At 38.9% G+C, this 17234-nt stretch overlaps 1 long non-coding RNA gene across 1 annotated transcript in view; it reads left to right on the forward strand.

Annotated features, from left to right (window-relative positions):
- The first annotated feature begins 3372 nt into the window (after positions 1-3372).
- Positions 3373-17234, forward strand: part of LOC110361247 (uncharacterized) — a 42336-nt gene continuing 28474 nt past the window's right edge. Inside the window, exon 1 of the long non-coding RNA XR_002417717.2 lies at positions 3373-3634. This is a non-coding gene — a long non-coding RNA (uncharacterized LOC110361247). The remainder of the gene's footprint in view (positions 3635-17234) is intronic.

Consider the following 17234-nt stretch of genomic DNA (forward strand, 5'->3'; position numbering starts at 1 on the left):
TCAATGTCTTATAGCCTTTGGGGGTTGAGGTACTCTCTGTCCCCTTAAGACTGGAGTTTTTCAGGCATTTATTGACACTGATGTTCACATTGAAATAAACAGAGTTGTTCATGGGATGGAAGTTGCAATTTCTTTTACCTGTAAGAATTTTTACAAAGACACAAGGACATAATTTATTGATCCATTTAAAAAATGTCAGTGCCTCACAAGCCTTATGATATGGGCAGCCCAAATATACAGGAAAGGGAAAGAATGAAATGGAAAAGTAATCCCTTTTTGCTCTTTCTGTGAGACTGATGTAAAATGACACTGCAAGAGGGTGTAGGTTTACTCACTGAAGATGCAGTCAAGATAGATGATCTTCAGATTGCTTATTAGTGTAGTTGTATGTCATATTTCAGAGTGGCTGAACTCAGTAGGTATGAAGGAAAGTATGTTACTTAGATATGTCCTGATCAATAGTCATGTTCCCAGAAATTCTGATATTCAAAAAAGATTAAATAATTTTCGTCCCTAGGATGCTGTATCATACAAATGCCGCTTCCCTTCTTCAGTCAAACCAATTTCCAGTACAGTCTTTCTCTGCAAAAAAAATTAAAACCTAAAGGTTGTGTTCTCAGTCTTATATTAATTCCATGCACAAACTCTCTGATCATCCTCTGCTAACATACAGACTTGAGACTGGAAGTGTACAAGCTATAAATATTATGTTTACTCTAAAGAAGAAATATAAAATGCAGTCACCAGACAAAATGTTTATTTTCTCTCTGTTCGCATGCATTTCTTCATCCTTTTGTGACCTCAGCGTAGTAATATCTAAATAGTTTGTTTTACAATGTAAGACATGCTGCGTGAAGAGGCAGGAACAGGAACCTTCACACCACACCAGAATCTTGACTGGTTGATCATCTCTGGCTACTTATGGTTAAGCAATAACGAGAGAGGTAGAGGGTATTTCCTGGGGATTCATAACTGATAGGGAGGAGTTAATGGCCTGAGGTGCAGCTGAGGGCCATTAACCCCAGCTGGTCATCAATCCTCATTAAAAACCTCTGCAACTCTCTTCACCAAACACAGTGAAGGGCAAATGAATATTTTTAAGCACCTTTGTGATTCCCCTTTCTGTTGTTTCCTTAAGTTAGTTCTGTTTTAATTCCCTATTACTTCCTGGGGTAGACAGTGCTTTTTCTCAGTGCAGCAGTTCTATTCAGTCAAGGGTATATCTGACCAATAGTTGGGCAAAAACTGTGGAGTTCAGACCTTTGTGCACAAATGGGAGTCCTCACTACTACAACAGCAGAATAACAGGAATTTTAGATACATGGAAAAAAGAAAAAAAAAAAAGGTAAGTAATAATTTTCATGAAATATTGTTTTGCAAAACCTGAATTTGTTTTTTAATAATGTAGTGTAACCTTTTCTTTTGCAACAAATAAGATGTTTAAAGGGAGGGCCCCTAGTCCTTCCAGTATTAAAGCTGTTAAGCTTTCTCTTATTGTGTTTCTAAAAATTGTTCCTTTATGCTTGGTAGTGTTTTATATATAAACCACTTCCTAATTTTGCAATCTATATACATAGACTCAAAAAGATAAGTGTTGCAAATATCTGTTTCATGTTAGCTGAGAAATATTGGAATGCATGTCTTTAATAACTGATTTGGGGCTTACTTAGGTTTTGAAATGTGTATGATTTTGTGCTATGCTAGATATTTCTAGAAAGCTAATCTTCTTGTGAGGGAGATGTTGTATTTGTGAGCATGGTATTTAGCATGTAGTAATTTTGTAGATGTTACTCTTGGTTATTCTAAATTCAGATTGTAGTAGTGAAATATGAAGCTATGACAATATTTCTGAAATTATTTTTTGGAAACTGATGAAATCCCAAAGTATCTTTTCCAGGCCCTAGCCCTGTTTCTGATGATAACTATATAATACCGCAGTAATATCAGAGGGCTCAGTTGTCTGAGCTCAAGGAGAGCTGATCATCTATGTTCATTGCAAATATCTATCTGAAAATCAGCAGAAAGCTTTCTGCAGCCCTTCAAACTTTGTACAGATGCTATCAAATGTGATGGGCAGAGTTCTGGCTACAGGAGGCAGATAGCAGGATGAAAGGGTGTAGTGCAGTAGCAACACGTTGAAATCAATGAAGACTTCTCTCTTTGATTATAGTGAGAGTAGTATTAGTGTCTAAGCCTTCATTTAGAAATACATGGTTTTGTCCTATACTTGCTGATGAACTCTGGACCCTATGCATGGGCTAATAAAACCAGAAGCCCTGATCTTCTGTGCATACACAAATACCTGGGGGATGAGTGACTTGAATGTCTGAAACAGTGAGAGCACAGGGCACTCCAGCTTAAGAAATGCTCTTTGTGTTAAACCTTTTCCTGATACTGTAAAAACCAAAAAGAGCTGCATTTCCAGAGAAGAATGAGTATCTAGTGAAGAATACTGCTGTAGTCCACCGCCTTGAAAAGCTCATCTGAGTCTATCATCTGGAAAGGGGACAGTGCGTTTCTATGTGTCACAAAGAACTCAGATATGCAAGTGTTGGGAGCTGTGTGGGAGAGAATGAATCAAAGCAACAGTTCTTTGAATGTAGTTATAAAACGTATGTCTCAATATGGCTTTGTCTCTTATTCAGAAGGCTCAAGGCAAATAAATATGGTGACTGTAGTAAGTTTCCTCTGCATGGTTTAAAAAGACATACCTTGATGTGTTTGCAGTATTTCTCTGTAGCTAGTCATATGAGTTAAGACAGGCATGCGCAGGCTTATTTGCAGAACTGTTCTGCTGAAACAGATAGGAACTAATGGAGACTCATGTTCTGTGTAAAGTCTGAAGATGTTAGTTGGACCCTTAAATGCTGTATTATAACAGCTGAAGAGAAAGTCTCCTATATTAACTCTCTGCATCTGGGACTTGAGGAGGATTTTTAACCAGCCTGAGAATATTTTAAAAGGATTTTCAGAGGAAAAATATGTTTTGTAAAAGGCATTTCTTGTACAGTCAAAATTACTTCAGTGTCTACAGTTTTGTTTATGGGAGGCTTCTTAATGTGATTTTACTATACAGCATGACTCAGATCCTCTTATTAATCTTTGAGGTTGCATATTAGATGCCTTTGCTAGAATGCCAGTCCCCAGTCCTGTACTCTGTTGCTGTGGCTATAAGTCTTGTATTTTTAATTCCAAATATCAACAGAGTAGAATCCTATTTATAGAGTATGCCAGTTACTGAAACCAGCAAACTTGCTTTAGACATATATTTTGAGACTAGCTCGTTTGTATCTCTTTTTGTGCAAACCTAGTGCTGCATAAGGCAAAATATCTACATTACTCTGACTTCTGTGCACCTTACAAAATCTTCTACTCTGTGTTTCAGATGCTGCTTCCTGGAAATCTGTAGTGGAGAATCAAGCACAGAACAGTAGAATCTGCATTTGAATCATAGAATCATCAGGCCAGTACATAGAATCATGTGGCAAGTGAAGAGCTGTGTTTGGGCATAGGGAATAGCTGAGGAACATGGAAAACTGTAGTGTCTTTTTTGAGCATCACTACTGAGTGAGAATATACCAGTGAATTGAAATTGCTCTGAGAACCCAGCTGACAGATGTCAGTGTGGGTTAAGGTAAATAATGCAAATTGGAGATGGGAGGTTTCAGGGAGAAGGCGAACGGGGATACATCAGAATTGTCCTATCATATTGATCAGCAAAGAATTAAATCCTTTTTCTTTCCTTTAAGTATTTGCTATCCCTGTCCACATCTGCAAGTCATGTGAAAGACTCCAGCTCATGCCTACGTAGCCTTTGCTTCACTTGTAATTTATTGGTCCATATCCTAGGAAACTAATTTTCCTTGTTTTGAAGTGACTAGACTGTAGCCTTTGGCCTTCTTCATATCCTTCAAAAAGGCCTTCACCTTAGCTGATGTCTCTGCAATTTATTTAGGACCCTACAGTGTCAAATGTTTGGGGGGATTCTGTTAGTGAGTTTGTTGTTTTCCTTTTGCTGAATAACAGTAACTGTGCTGTAAAGCTGCCTTTCTAAGGCCAAGGCATCTTAATGTTTTGTGTTGCTGTTCACTTATGACTTGGTGGCTAGCCATTGTAATTTTTTTTTTTTTTCCCCCCTTTCCCCCCTAAAAGTATGGCTTGAAGGAGATGGTGTTTTACTTGGCAGATGGCTTAGCGGCTTCTGTGTTTTTCTGATCAAGGGACCTTCTATGATTGAGTATGAAGTTTGTGTTGTGTGTGTGTGTGGTGTTTTGTTGTTTTTTTTTTTTTAATATATCTTGTCTCAGACTGGTCATGAGTTTGCTGTAAAGCATTGTTTTAAAAGCAGAAACATTTATTCTTTTTTCACCTTGGGCCCTGAGTATAAAATGGATGTTCTGAGTTGGCTTATGGATTATCAGTAGCTTATGGCTTCTTCTGTCTTGTTGATCTCTTATAGTAATTGTCGGTAAATTTTTTTTCTTCTACCCTTATGTCTTCATGCTGAATCATTCTTGCCCTTCATATTCTGGTTATGAAGTGTTGACATTATTATGGATTTCTACTGTGTGATTGTGTGTGTGTTTAAAATTTTTGAGCTATAGCTTTCAGCTCAGGAAAAGTTAAAGAATTTGGTAAGATAGTGGTACTCTTGTGCTCTCTTGGCACTGCTATGCAGAAACTCTGAATTGAGTGGAAATACTTGAAGCTTATGCTTATAAGATCAAGGAGAGAAACACAGCCAATGTCTTTCTCTAGCTAAATGTTTCAACAAGATATTTCAGTGATCTAGACAATATAACTACTTGTAATAATATAAACACTTCAAGTTTCTTGGAGTACATATGGTTCTGCTATACTTCCTTTTTGTACCTGTGAAGATTTTTTTTTTTTTCTCCTATCAAGGACTCTTCAGAGATTAGAATACTTCCCTCCATTTCCAGCTTCAACAATAATGTAGCAATCTTAGTAAGAATATGATTCGCTACCAATTAGTTAAATGGGTGGCATGCATTGGCTTTATGATAATCCCCAAATAATGTTTGAATGTTGTTCTTGTTCCTTGTCTCCCAGCTGTGTGTAATAATCAGCCCTATATTTCACAGCTTTGACTGGAACTTAGTTAAATGGAGCATAGGTAGCTTAGCTCAGTTTGTGGTTGTTAGAAAACTCTTTCCTATTTGCAAAGGTCTATTTCCTTCTCCTATTCAGCACAGAAGTCTGATGTGCAGAAAATGACATTCTGAGACAAGGCGCTGCTGAGCGCAGATAAATATTTAGAGATAAACAGAAAAAAAACCCTGGATGTGGTCAGCAGAATGTTACCTTTTTAAGGCTGGAATGTTTTCTTTTCAACAATGTGGGATTTCAGTTCAGCAGTATATCTGAGATAGGGTTGATATGAACTCTTGTGGTATTAAAGTGAGAGTCATCCACCTCTTAGCTCTGCTTTTGAGCTGAGGCTCTTGAAAGCCTTGCATCATCAGTCTTGTGGCACTCTTCTTGTTAGCCTTCCAGATTTTGTTGCTCTGCAGCAAACCTGCTAAGCAGAATTCCTTAGGGATGGCAAACCTCTGCAAAGCTATTGGATTGGATAACTCAACCAGAATTTCTGTATTTTCTACTCCCGTGCTGGGAACCAAATGAGATTGGTTCTCACTTAGGCTTGGCCTTGTCTCTATAGATGGAGTTTGGAGGTCCAGGGGTCTTAGAGGCAGGATTTAAGGAATGGCAAACTTGAGAATTGTTCCCAAGGCTGATGATTTTAGGACAGTATGCCTAATGGGGATGATTGAAAGCTGTAGATATTGGGAGCTTATGTAGCTGATCATGAAAACTGAGAATAGTATTTCATATAATACCAGGTATCTAAGGCGGGGAAGGAAAATTAATGAGGCTTAATTTCACTGAGACTCTCAAGAGTGCAGGAAGTTTTCACTAGGTAATGTGACTGGATTTTTCTTTAGATTTCTGTTTTGTAGAGAGGCTAATGCTTCCGGATTTTAGTCTTGCTCTTACTGAAGTCAGGCATTTCCTACAAATGAGAAATCCTGCTTTTCAGTTATTCTACACACAACCTGGTGTCTGAATATGTTACACAAGACACTTTTTTCCCCAAGTTTCTGTAGGGATGCAGACTTTTGTAGAAGTGCAGTGCTTTCTTTTTACTTTTATGGAAATTTGGATAAAATTTCACTGTCTCTTTGACATGAAAACAGAGAATGCACCTGGTGTGTGTTGTAGGATACTTCTGTAGGTACCTCTAGGATAAGGTTGCTGTAATGCATTTTAAATAATTACAGCTGTTGGAGATGGGGAATATCTCCTGCTGAGAGAAGTGGAGAAACTTCTTGATAAGATTCAATGGTGAATGTAATATTTTTTTTCATTGAATTTAAAGAAGAGAGCCAGGATTGCTGTATGTATCGCACCATGTAGTTTCAAAAAATGGAAAGAAAAAAATCTCATTCCTTTGCTGTGGGGCTAAGGGAGTAAATGACCTGCAGCTTGAGCTAAGTGAATGGAATGCAATTTGTTAGTGATGGTAGCCAGTAAAACAAACAAACAAACACAAACAACTGAAAATACAAAAGACACCACACAATAAAACAAACAAACAAAAAACCCCACAAGACAAAAAAATTTTTTTCTGATTTTTGATAAAACCTTATAGTATGCAAATAGTCTGACATTACTGTGTACCTTAAAACATATTTGAGTGCTATAATGCTTCATATAGAATTAGAGGCTCTATTCTAACCCACATCAGCATAAACTGGAAGTCAGTATAAAGACAGGGGAGTTACTGTCACAGGGAACCAGCATGAGATCAAAATGGGCTCTAAAAGATTATAAATGTTAGAAGACACTCATGTATACTGTTGATTATAATTCCAGTCACTGATTATAAACCTCATGAAATGAATCACCTCATTTATAATGCATACCATGGGACAGCATCTGATTTGGTGACAAGCATGGAGTCTAGCAAAGATTCAATAGAAATATCTGCTTAAATGACTATGTTGTCATCTAATTACATATGTTTTTCTAAAGCTTTGTTATTTAATATACCTGTTATTATGAAATTGAATTTCACACCTTCAAATATTCCGGTAAATAAATGCTTTTTTCTCTATAAGATTCAAGGTTAGTACTTATTTTAAATTGTAACTGGTTTTGTGAGAAAGATAAGAAAATCAGAATATGTTGTTATCACTCCTCAGTTTTGAAACAGCGAGGTGAGGGCTATCCTTGGAAAGTAATTGATATTCCTATACAGGTTGAAACTGATATTCAAGCAGATAAGCAGAATGGTTCTAGTCTGTGCTCTAGCTGCAAAAAGTTCTCTTACATAGCCTCCAGTTTCAGAGCAGAATTTTGATCTTTTGGACACTTCTGCTGCTCTAGTCTGATCATTTCAGATGCCATAGACCTATATAATTTTTAGCCACAGAAGTAGGTTATAAAACTATTAAAGTCATGTTAACTTGGATAACACTGTCTACTAAATGATCTTAAGAACACGTGTATAAATAAGGGCTCGATTGTATGTGATTATTTTACTCTGAAAATGTCATCCATGCGTTGGATAACATGCAGCTGAGAAGTACGGTAAAATTGTGTTCTTTATCTAGCTGAGATTTGTAGCAGTTGCACAGTCTGATGGAGGAACTTGTAACAAACTCTGGTCTTCACAGTTGACTGTAGCTAGTCAGAAAGCACAGGGAATACTTCACTATCGTTGGGAGGTGATATAGTGCTTACTGTTGTCTGAAGTGGAGGTCATAAAAGTATAGTTCTGTTAAAAGTTTCATTCCCAGACTTTTGGAAATCAGTTCTGGACTATGATGTGACCAGATCTGGTATAAAATACCGACATCTGTGGTATGGTATAAAATGGCATATTTTTAATCACTTGTTTCTATGTAGTTTTGTTCATGGTCAATGGTGGCAGTGGCAATGTGAGGTATCCACTGCTGTTTTGGTTGTAGTTTCAGTACTAAATGTGACCATGGTGAAGTGAGTAGTAGGGTTCATTCCTTGTTTCCGTCATTGGAGCATTTGCTCTCTTCCCATCTATTTTACTCATGAAAGTTCATTACAGACAAAATTATTATAGTGGTGTTACCCAACATGTATTTTGAAGACAATGGGGTTCCAGAGGTGTAATACATCAATTGTTTCCAACTTCTTGCGAGATGGAGGGAATGCTTTTCCTGAATGGGTGTACAAACCTTAGGACTTGAACAGTGATTGCTAAAACTCGTTCAGGTGGAGGAATCTTATTTTACTGTTTTTGAAGTGTCACTTATTGGATAAAAATTGTGCATGTTCTTGGAAACTGCAAATGTTTTATCTTCTAATTGACTGAATATGTTTAAGCTCCTTATGCACGTATATTTTTCTTCTTTTCTCCCCTTCTTTTTTTTTTTTTTTTTTTAATAAAAACTGTATTAGGGCAAATAGTTCTTTCATTAAATTGTTTGGTTCTCCTCTGCACTATTCTGGAATACTCACCCAAAGCCCTGAAATTCTGCACCCACAGCAGGCTTATGCTGCAGTTACACAACAGATGCAGTACCTTGGAAACAGGGGAGGAAGGTGACCTCCCTTCAGGGGATGTGTCAGAGGCAGATGAGCTTCAAATATGTTTCTGCACAAGGGGGAAGAGGAGAGTGGTAGCTGTTGGAGAATCTGTCGCATATGGGATGGAGTCAGTCATCTACTGTACTGACTTGAAGTCTTAGCATGATTGCTGCTTTACCAGATGTTAAGATCTGGGATGCTGTAGAGAGTCTGAGGCTTGTCTGTCTTTTGGACTGTCACCTCTTTCTGCTTATCCATCTCAGCACAAATGATATTACCAGGGATATTCTGAGCATGCCAAGAATGGCCATCAAGAATGGGGCAAGGGTGGAGTGTATGGGTGTCTTTGTGTTTTTGCCTGTGAAGGTGAGAGGCTTGGGAGGAGTTGATGGATCATGTGAGTCAACATCTGGCTGTTCAGCTGGGGTCTTTGAGCGGGATTTGGCTTTTGTGGCCATGGAAACCTCTGTGGGTTGAAGACTGTTGGGAAAGGATGAGATCCACCCAACTAAGTAGGGCAAGAGCATCACTGCTAACAGGCTGGAAAACCTGATAAAGGGAGCTCTGAACTGAGGAAACAGTGGACAGGGCTGAGAAGCAAATGATGCAGGGTGACAGCTACAAGAGCGATCTCAGGAATGGTTACGCAGGGTGAAAAGAAGAACTAGAACTCTGTGTGTGGTCATGCAGCTACACCACTTTTGTGATAACTGTAATATGGTGAGACAGCTTGCATGATGAGTGCTGCAATAAACAGACAGGTTCTTCAGAAAAGACAGGAAGACAAGGATTGAGGGAGCTTTTTTCAAAGTGAACAAGCACTTTGAATACATGAAATTCTTTGTGGGACAGAGCACAGGCAACTCAAGATCTTGTGTATCATGATAAAGGGATAGGCCAGTATGTGGCACATCATTATAGGAGTTTGTTACAGATCCTCATCTGATGATGAGGAAGCATACAAAGTCTTTAGACAACTTGAAGTCTGGCTCACAGGCTGAAACTCTCTGAAATCTGAAGTGTTGTGATTTTACCCTGGCTGGCAACTAAGCACCACACAGCCGCTAACGCAGTAAGAAAGTGCCGAAAAAATAAATTAATAGAATCATAGCGTACCAGGTTGGGAGGGACTACAAGATCATCTGGTTCAACCTTTCTTGACAAAAACACAGTCTAGACAAGATTGCCCAGCCCCTTGTTCAGCTGAATCTTAAGTGTGACCAATGTTGGGGTATCAACCACTTCCCTTGGGAGATTATTTCAATGGCTGATTTTTTTCGCATTGTGAAAAATTTCCCTCCTGTGTCCAGTTGGGATCTCCCGAGGGGGAACTTGAACCTGTTACCCTTGTCGTTTCCATGTGCCTTGCTGTAAAAAGAGAGTCTCCACTTTCTTTGTAGCCACCATTTATATACTGGAACATGGTGATGAGGTGTCTTCTCTAAATTTTTTTTTCCCAAGGCTAAACAAGCCCAGTGATCTCAGTATGGCAGCTTACTAGTCCTTTGATCTTCTTTGTGGCCCGTCTCTGGACCCTCTTCAGCCTGTCCATGTCTCTTTTGTATAATGGGGATCAAAACTGAACATGGTATTCCAGCTGTAGCCTGACAAGTGCTGAGTAGAGTGGGATAGTGATTTATTTGTCTCTGTTGCTGAATGCCCTTGCTAATTTCACCCAGGATCCTGTTGATCTTGTGAGATTGTTGCTGAGTGGGACGTGTGAATTAGTAGCAAGGGGCACAGGTAAGCCTGAGTTATTTGTGCCTCCTGCACTTGTCTTAACTAACGAGGCTTCACAGTCCTCTGTGCTTGATGAAAGGGTTCAAGAAGGACAAGGGGTCCCATCAGGGCGCAAGGACTGTGTAAGAGATTTGTAGAGAAAACCTGACCCATGCAAGTCAATGGGACAGAATGGTCTGCAAACCAGGGCTGCTGCGAGAGCTGCTCAGCTGCTTTCTGTCATCTTTGAAAGGTCATGGAGACTGGGGAAGAGCCACAATGGCTGGACAAAGGCAAACATTGTACCAGTCTTCAGAAAAGGTTAAAAGTGCAATATAGGGAACTGCAGGCTTATCAGCCTCTCTTTGCTCTGTGGGAAAAGCATATAGGGGGTACTCTTGGAGAACATCTCTGCACAGATGTAAGAGGAAGTGATTAAGAACCATCAGCATGGACTGGCTCTGAGCAAAATATCTTTTCCATGTGAGAACAGCCAGGAAGTGGAATAAGTTGCTTGGAAATGATCTGGAGACTCCATTCCTGGAGGTTCTCAAGACTCAAGTGGATAAAGCCCTGAGTAAGCTGTTCTGATTCTAGCTGACCTTTTGAGCAGGTGGTTGGACTAGAGGCTTCCTGAGGTCTCTTTCCACCTGAATGAGTCTGTGATTCAATGACTCTGTAATGCACAAGATGTCAAAGGTGGGCAGATTAATCCTGTTATTTTGCTCTTTGTATGTATGGTATGACAAAGTGAATAAACAGAGCAAAGGCATTACCTTAATTACATGAAGATGCAAGCCTAATGGTCTGCATCTATATTACTCTTTAAGTTGGGGAGTTTTTCAAGTGTGGTTAGAAAAAGAAAACTGCAGGTGTTCAGAATCTGGGGAACATGTGTCTTGCTCCGGGGTCTTTAATGCTTTTCTCTGCATGATATATTTTTTTCCTAGTACTTGAATGTTTTTATTTAAAGGCCATGGCCCATGATGTGTTCGGGATATAACTGCAAAGAGAAAGATGGCAGATAAATCTATATGGGACTTTTAAATTGAGCAAATGGCATTATGAACATATGACATGTCCATTTGTCAGAGCTGGGAAGGAGGAAGAAAAATGACATATTTGTAAATTGGAAATTAATGCAGTTATGCAAAACTTCTGTTATGTGGACTCCAAGGATCTATCTACAGTTGAATTTTTATACTGTGATTAACATTACACATATGGGAAAAATGGATAATATGAGATAATATGAGTGTCAGGCATGCAAGCATAGAGGAGTGTGCTAGTGGTTTTTCTGGTTCTGTGCTATTCATAGGTCATCTGTATGGAGGATTTACTTCACATTGCAGAAAATGTTTTCTGCATTCAGTGTAGGAGCATTCTCTGTAACTCTTCTAGGTCATAGCAGTTTTGGACACGGTGCAATGTTGATAATTTGTTACCTAATATGAATCTTGCATGAGAAGGTCAAGTGAAGACAGCTTGAACTGAAACTAGTGTCCCTCTAGTTTCTTATACGAGAGAGATGCTTTTTAAAAAGTATAAATGTGGGGACTACAGACCAGCTTTCAGTTTGCACTCCTTGGTGAAGATTCTGATTCTGAAAAGGTTATTAAAATTAGACTAGTACTGTGCAAAAAAAAAAAATCCTTTTAAATTAGGATTTACAAATCTGGAGTTCAGTCCTTGCACTAAATCTGTGAAATGAAATGAAGCTGTTTGCAAAGTTACTTTCCCCCCTGCCTGCCGCCCTTCCCCCCCGCCACTTCCTGGGAAGCTGTGTGTACTGCAGTTAGGTTCTACATGTGTGAACCTAAATACATGATGCAGCAGGGAACAATGCAAATTTGGAATGCATCAGAGCCACTGTGTTCCTCTGTTGGTCTCAATACTGTTAGAGACTTCTGCTTTCAAAGAACCTACTCTTGCCCAGAAGCCTGTGACTCACGAATTCCTTTCAGATAGTAAAGAGCTACTTCAGAGGAACAGATATGCTACCCTTGGACTATTTAATTGATCTCTTTTCTTAATGACAGTAAAAGTATAGCAGGCTTACATGGTTGTTCTATGGGATGGAGGGAAAGGGCTCATGTACTCTGGGATTCCATGGCTGCAGCTCTGAGGGAACTCATCCATCATCTCTCCATGTACAATCACCTTTTGTGGAGTGGTGTCAGTGGGACAGCTGGAAGAGATCCTAGTGTTGCCTAAAAAGGGAGCTTTCTGAAAGAAGGCATGTGTTTACTGGCAGAGGGAACTTTCTGGAAAAGCAAATTGGTTCCATATTGTTTCAAGGAATGGATAAAGAAAGTTAATGTAAGTTCTTATTTTGACTGTGTATCTGCACAACTAGTGTGAGTTTCTTGGTAGGTCCGATTGTTGTTACTCCTGAGGATCCTTAACTTCTGTAGCCTGAAGACACCACACTAAGATAAACTGCATTATCCCTTTTAGAAAGGTAGAACAGGAGTTATGGAAGAAGTGAGTAGTTTGTGGTAGTGTGATGTCTGTGGTCAAAAAAGAAAACTTAGACTCCTAGCTACTGTCTTAACTGTATTTTTTTCTCCTATTTACTTCATCCTTTACTGGCAGAAATGCTCTTTTGTAGCTGTGTAGATGTTTTTCTGATGTTAATTTAGACTCAGTGACATTCTATGTCAGTAGATTCCCTCCTTCAGGCCGGAGCTACACTGAAGTGTTTTCCATATGGGAACATGAAGTTAGGTGGGACAGTAGTAACATAGTTGCTGCCATGGCCCAAGGTTGCCCTATCAGCACTTGAATTGTCTTATGATACAAGGCCACAAGAGTGGCCTCATTAACACAAGACCAATAGCTTCAGTCTTTAAGTTACACTATCAAAAGCTTTTATTGCTGCATGCCATTTTGTTATTATGTGGGTATTAACTCAGCAGTGGGGGTGTAAGAGCTGATAGCATCTGAATTAGTAAGGCTTAGCTTTCTGCTTGTAGTGTTTGGAAGAACGTTCTTTTTTAGCCCTGGAGTTCCTCTGTTTCTCACTCCCTGTGTCTACATCTACTGGTTTTGGGGAAGAGAATGAGGTGGGGTGGAAGGAGAGGGAGAAAAAAAGCAAATGTAATTATCTCTGCTCATAGTCTATCTACTTGTGTGTTACTGAAATGCAGCTTGGCTCTTCTGTATCACTGATTTATTCCCAAAGAGAAGTTCCAGTTGTCTAGAAAGCAATCACCTTCAGATGGGCACCATCTGGCCAACTGCTTATTAACTCCCATGGTCCTGCTTGATTCTACCAGTAAAGAGACCAGTCTCAGGGAAAACAAACCAGAGGGATGATGCCAGGGGCCTCAAGACCTCTCTTCCCTAAAGAAAAATGAGTTCCACGCAGCTTCTGTAGTGAGTGCCATGTGAAAATAATTAAAAGGGTACTGAGGAAAACCAGCTAACTAAAAAGACTGAACAAGGAGTCCTCTGATTCTTTAGATTGGCCAAGCTGTTCCTATGGAGAGGCTGGAAGTCAATTGCGTCTTTACATTGTCATTTCAGTTGCCTTGTTTGGAACCTGTGTGAATGCTCCTTTGAATCAAAGTACAAGCCAGGGCAGCCATGGTTCCCTCTGCACCCTCAGGCCTGTGGGACTTGCTGCCTGGCCCTGCTGGCCTGGCTCTCCCTGGTGGCTTTACAGCAGCGGAGGTGGACTTCTTTAGATAGAGGCTTCAACATTAATTTTTTTTTACTTCAAATATTGTATGAGGACAGATTAGGTTACCCAATGTGTTCAGGTTTGAAATCTGTTGTCCCATTGATGCTATGTGTTTGAATGGAAGCATAAAACCAAGTGAACAAAAACCTTTAAGATATTAGACCACGAGGTAATCTAAAATAGTTGCTGGCTGGAAGAAGTCTGTTCATTGGTGGGGTATTACATCAGAGACCTATACACAGGGAGCTTCAATTTCTATGGGAAAATTCTGTTGTGTAAAATAAAGGAAGAATCTGCTCTACCACTGCATGATACACTTGTCACTGTAGGGATCTTACTGCATTTTTAAATTGAGGGAGTGTGATCGGCTTTAGGAAGGCAGCAGAGGGTACTTATAAACTCACAAATGACAGTAGAGCATCTCTGAAAGCTTTTTTTCCGCAGGGTGTTCTGAATGTTTGGACTCTAACAAAATAAAGATTGTTTTTACAGAAAGATGTTTACGATTAAAAAGAAAAGTAGCACAAGTAACTCTTACATAATCGCTGTCTTGCTTTGATTTTAAAAAGATATTTTTTTCTATTATCTGTTGCTAAGTAGCTTCATTGCTAGGCACTGTGGTCCCAAAGTGTTTTTATTTGAAATTCTCTGAAAAAAAAATTAAAATCTTCAGATCTCTCCAAAACTTTAAATCTGATAGAAAAACATATGTTCCTTGATTTCTACTCCAGTGTTCAAATGTTTTGAAGATTGGGGAAAAAAATAGTCTGTCAACTTGTTACAGTTGGGCCGTAACACAGTGTATGGCCACGGTTAAATCCTATTGTTCTGTCTTAAAGTTAGGGCTGTATAGGATTAGTTCTCACCAGCTTGCACTTTGAAATTTGTTCTGAACAAGAACAACAACAAAAAATAATGTAAGAGACTCAGGTACCGTATTTTCTTTTCATTCTTATTCCCTTTCATTTTCCAGAGGGACTTCTATTTTTTGCCAAGCAAAACACATAGCAGAATTTCTGGTACTGTCTCTCTTGCTGGGGAATGAATGGCACAACTTGTAATCAGTAACATTGTGCACAGATGCTCAGAGAGATGATAGAAATGGAAAACTGACCACAGAGCAGCTGCATTTTGGTGTGATTTCCCCTAATGCATGATACTTGGAAGTTTTGTATTCTCAGTAGTTAAACCAGGGAATATTACAAGCAGAAGGTGATGGTTGAAATGGCTATCAGTAAGTTATCTTCAAAAACGTGTGGGTATGTAAAATACTTTAATCTGCAGTTTTAATTATTTTTTTCCCTCTCTTATATGTAGAAACCCTTTAATCTCTTGCAAAAAAAAAAAAAAGTTTGATAGAATTGTCTTCCTATTTAGTCTACGCCCTTTGAAAGTTCATTTTTACCATGTTTTATAATTGTGCTCAAGCAGAAGTGTTGGCCACAAATGTGCGTTTGAGGTAATATTCCATTTGAAGTCACTAGGAGCTTAGTCTGTGTGAGATCATATGGGATCAAACAACATATTGGAATAATCTTGGTTGATGTTTGGTGTTAAGCAGTTCCAATATCTAGTGCATAGCAAGAACTTTCTTAGCAAATCTGCACAGATGAGCAAACCAGAATTAGTCAGCACAGCCAGAAGATCCAGTACTGAGCTAATCTTCCCATTCAAGTAAACAGAAAGTACACTTAGCCCACTTCATTTTTTCTTTTTTCAAGGACCTATGCCAATATACTGTTAAATCACTCCTAGAGTATTGCTGGAGTGTCACTGTGTGTTGTGGGGACCAAAGAGAATTGAACAGGTGTTCTGTGCAGAATGTGATGAAAAGGTTTTATTTAAAGGATGATTTCATGAGGGGAAAATGAGAATATCAGTTTGAGTAAGAACATTATATGCTTGCTTATTTTAACATTTGAGGCAATAATTATATTCTGGAAGTCTTACTCTAAAAGAAGTCAAGTCTTATTGAAAGAGAGAGCATGTGTGTTTGCATGCCTATACAAAAAATTTATTTTTATATAGACACAAATATATCCTGATGTCTCTGTCAGCAAGGCTAATGGTGTTCACCTGTGCAGTATTGTTTTGGAGGAGCCTGTAACTGAATAGCTAATGAGCACTAGAAAAAGGCAACTGCTTGTTTGTTTGCTTTTAAATGGCCATGCTTATGTTTTGTCCACAAAATTCTTCAGATGCATTCTTTTTCACCTTCAAATCTGGAACAGCATCTCAGGTAGTATTTCAAGCAAGAGTAAGTGCAGGATTTCTACTTCTTCTTTCCTTTAAAAACACATTTCGAAGCAGCCTTGACAGAGTAGTTGCTATATATACTAGCGCATGTCTAGATAATCTACTGTTTGCTTCTACAGAAGTGTTAGAGTGACTGTGTAACTAGAATCAGGCCTGGCAAGGCCTATTACATGTAATTCTGTGGAAGGTCTCTTTCACTGATTTGGTAGTTTGAGGACTGTTATATTCTTGCCTGATGCTTTCCAATATTGAGGGCTCATATTAAAAAAAAAAAAAAAAAAAAAAAAAAAAAAAAAAATCTGCATTCGGACATACAGGTGAGATTTCAAGGCCCTCACTCTGTGTGTATTCCTTCATTCGTATTAGGGATCAGAATATCTAATGATGGATAATCTTGAAAATTTTACTAGGTCAGAGTCTCTCTCTAATATGTAAAGCTTTAAACTTCTTAGTTAATTATATTAATTGCTGTATTGCTAATAGAAATCAGGACCTTAGCAGTTACCTGTGTAAAAATCCCATGTTTTCTCAGATGCTTGAGCCCACCCAACCAACATCCTGCTGTTCTTTTATCTGACCATCACGAGCACTGCGAAGCCCAGTCCCCCATGTCCTGGCAGTGCACTGGGTCTGCATTGGCTCTGTTCAAGGGTTTAACTGCAAGATAAGATGCAAGTGTTTGAGACCTAAATGGCAGCTTTCATTTAGTTTCTTAAACAAAGAAAACATTCTGTTAACTCCAACCAAGCCAAACACAAACGCTTAACTCTGGCCGGTTTTCATAATCTCAGTTTTAGTGTCGGGGCAGGTTTCCAGTGACTGATCCAAAAAGATAAATGAAGCATACATGAGATGTCTTGGGCCAATAGGTGTTGCAGCTGCTTTTATAACATGAAGCTGAAGAGAACAATATGCCTCAGACAAATGTATATGAACCAATTGTTCTGACATGAAACTCTGTTTCCAGTCTTCAAATAGCCTGCTT

This window comes from Columba livia, chromosome 2 (assembly GCF_036013475.1).
Source record: "Columba livia isolate bColLiv1 breed racing homer chromosome 2, bColLiv1.pat.W.v2, whole genome shotgun sequence".
Taxonomy (NCBI): Eukaryota; Metazoa; Chordata; class Aves; order Columbiformes; family Columbidae; genus Columba; species Columba livia.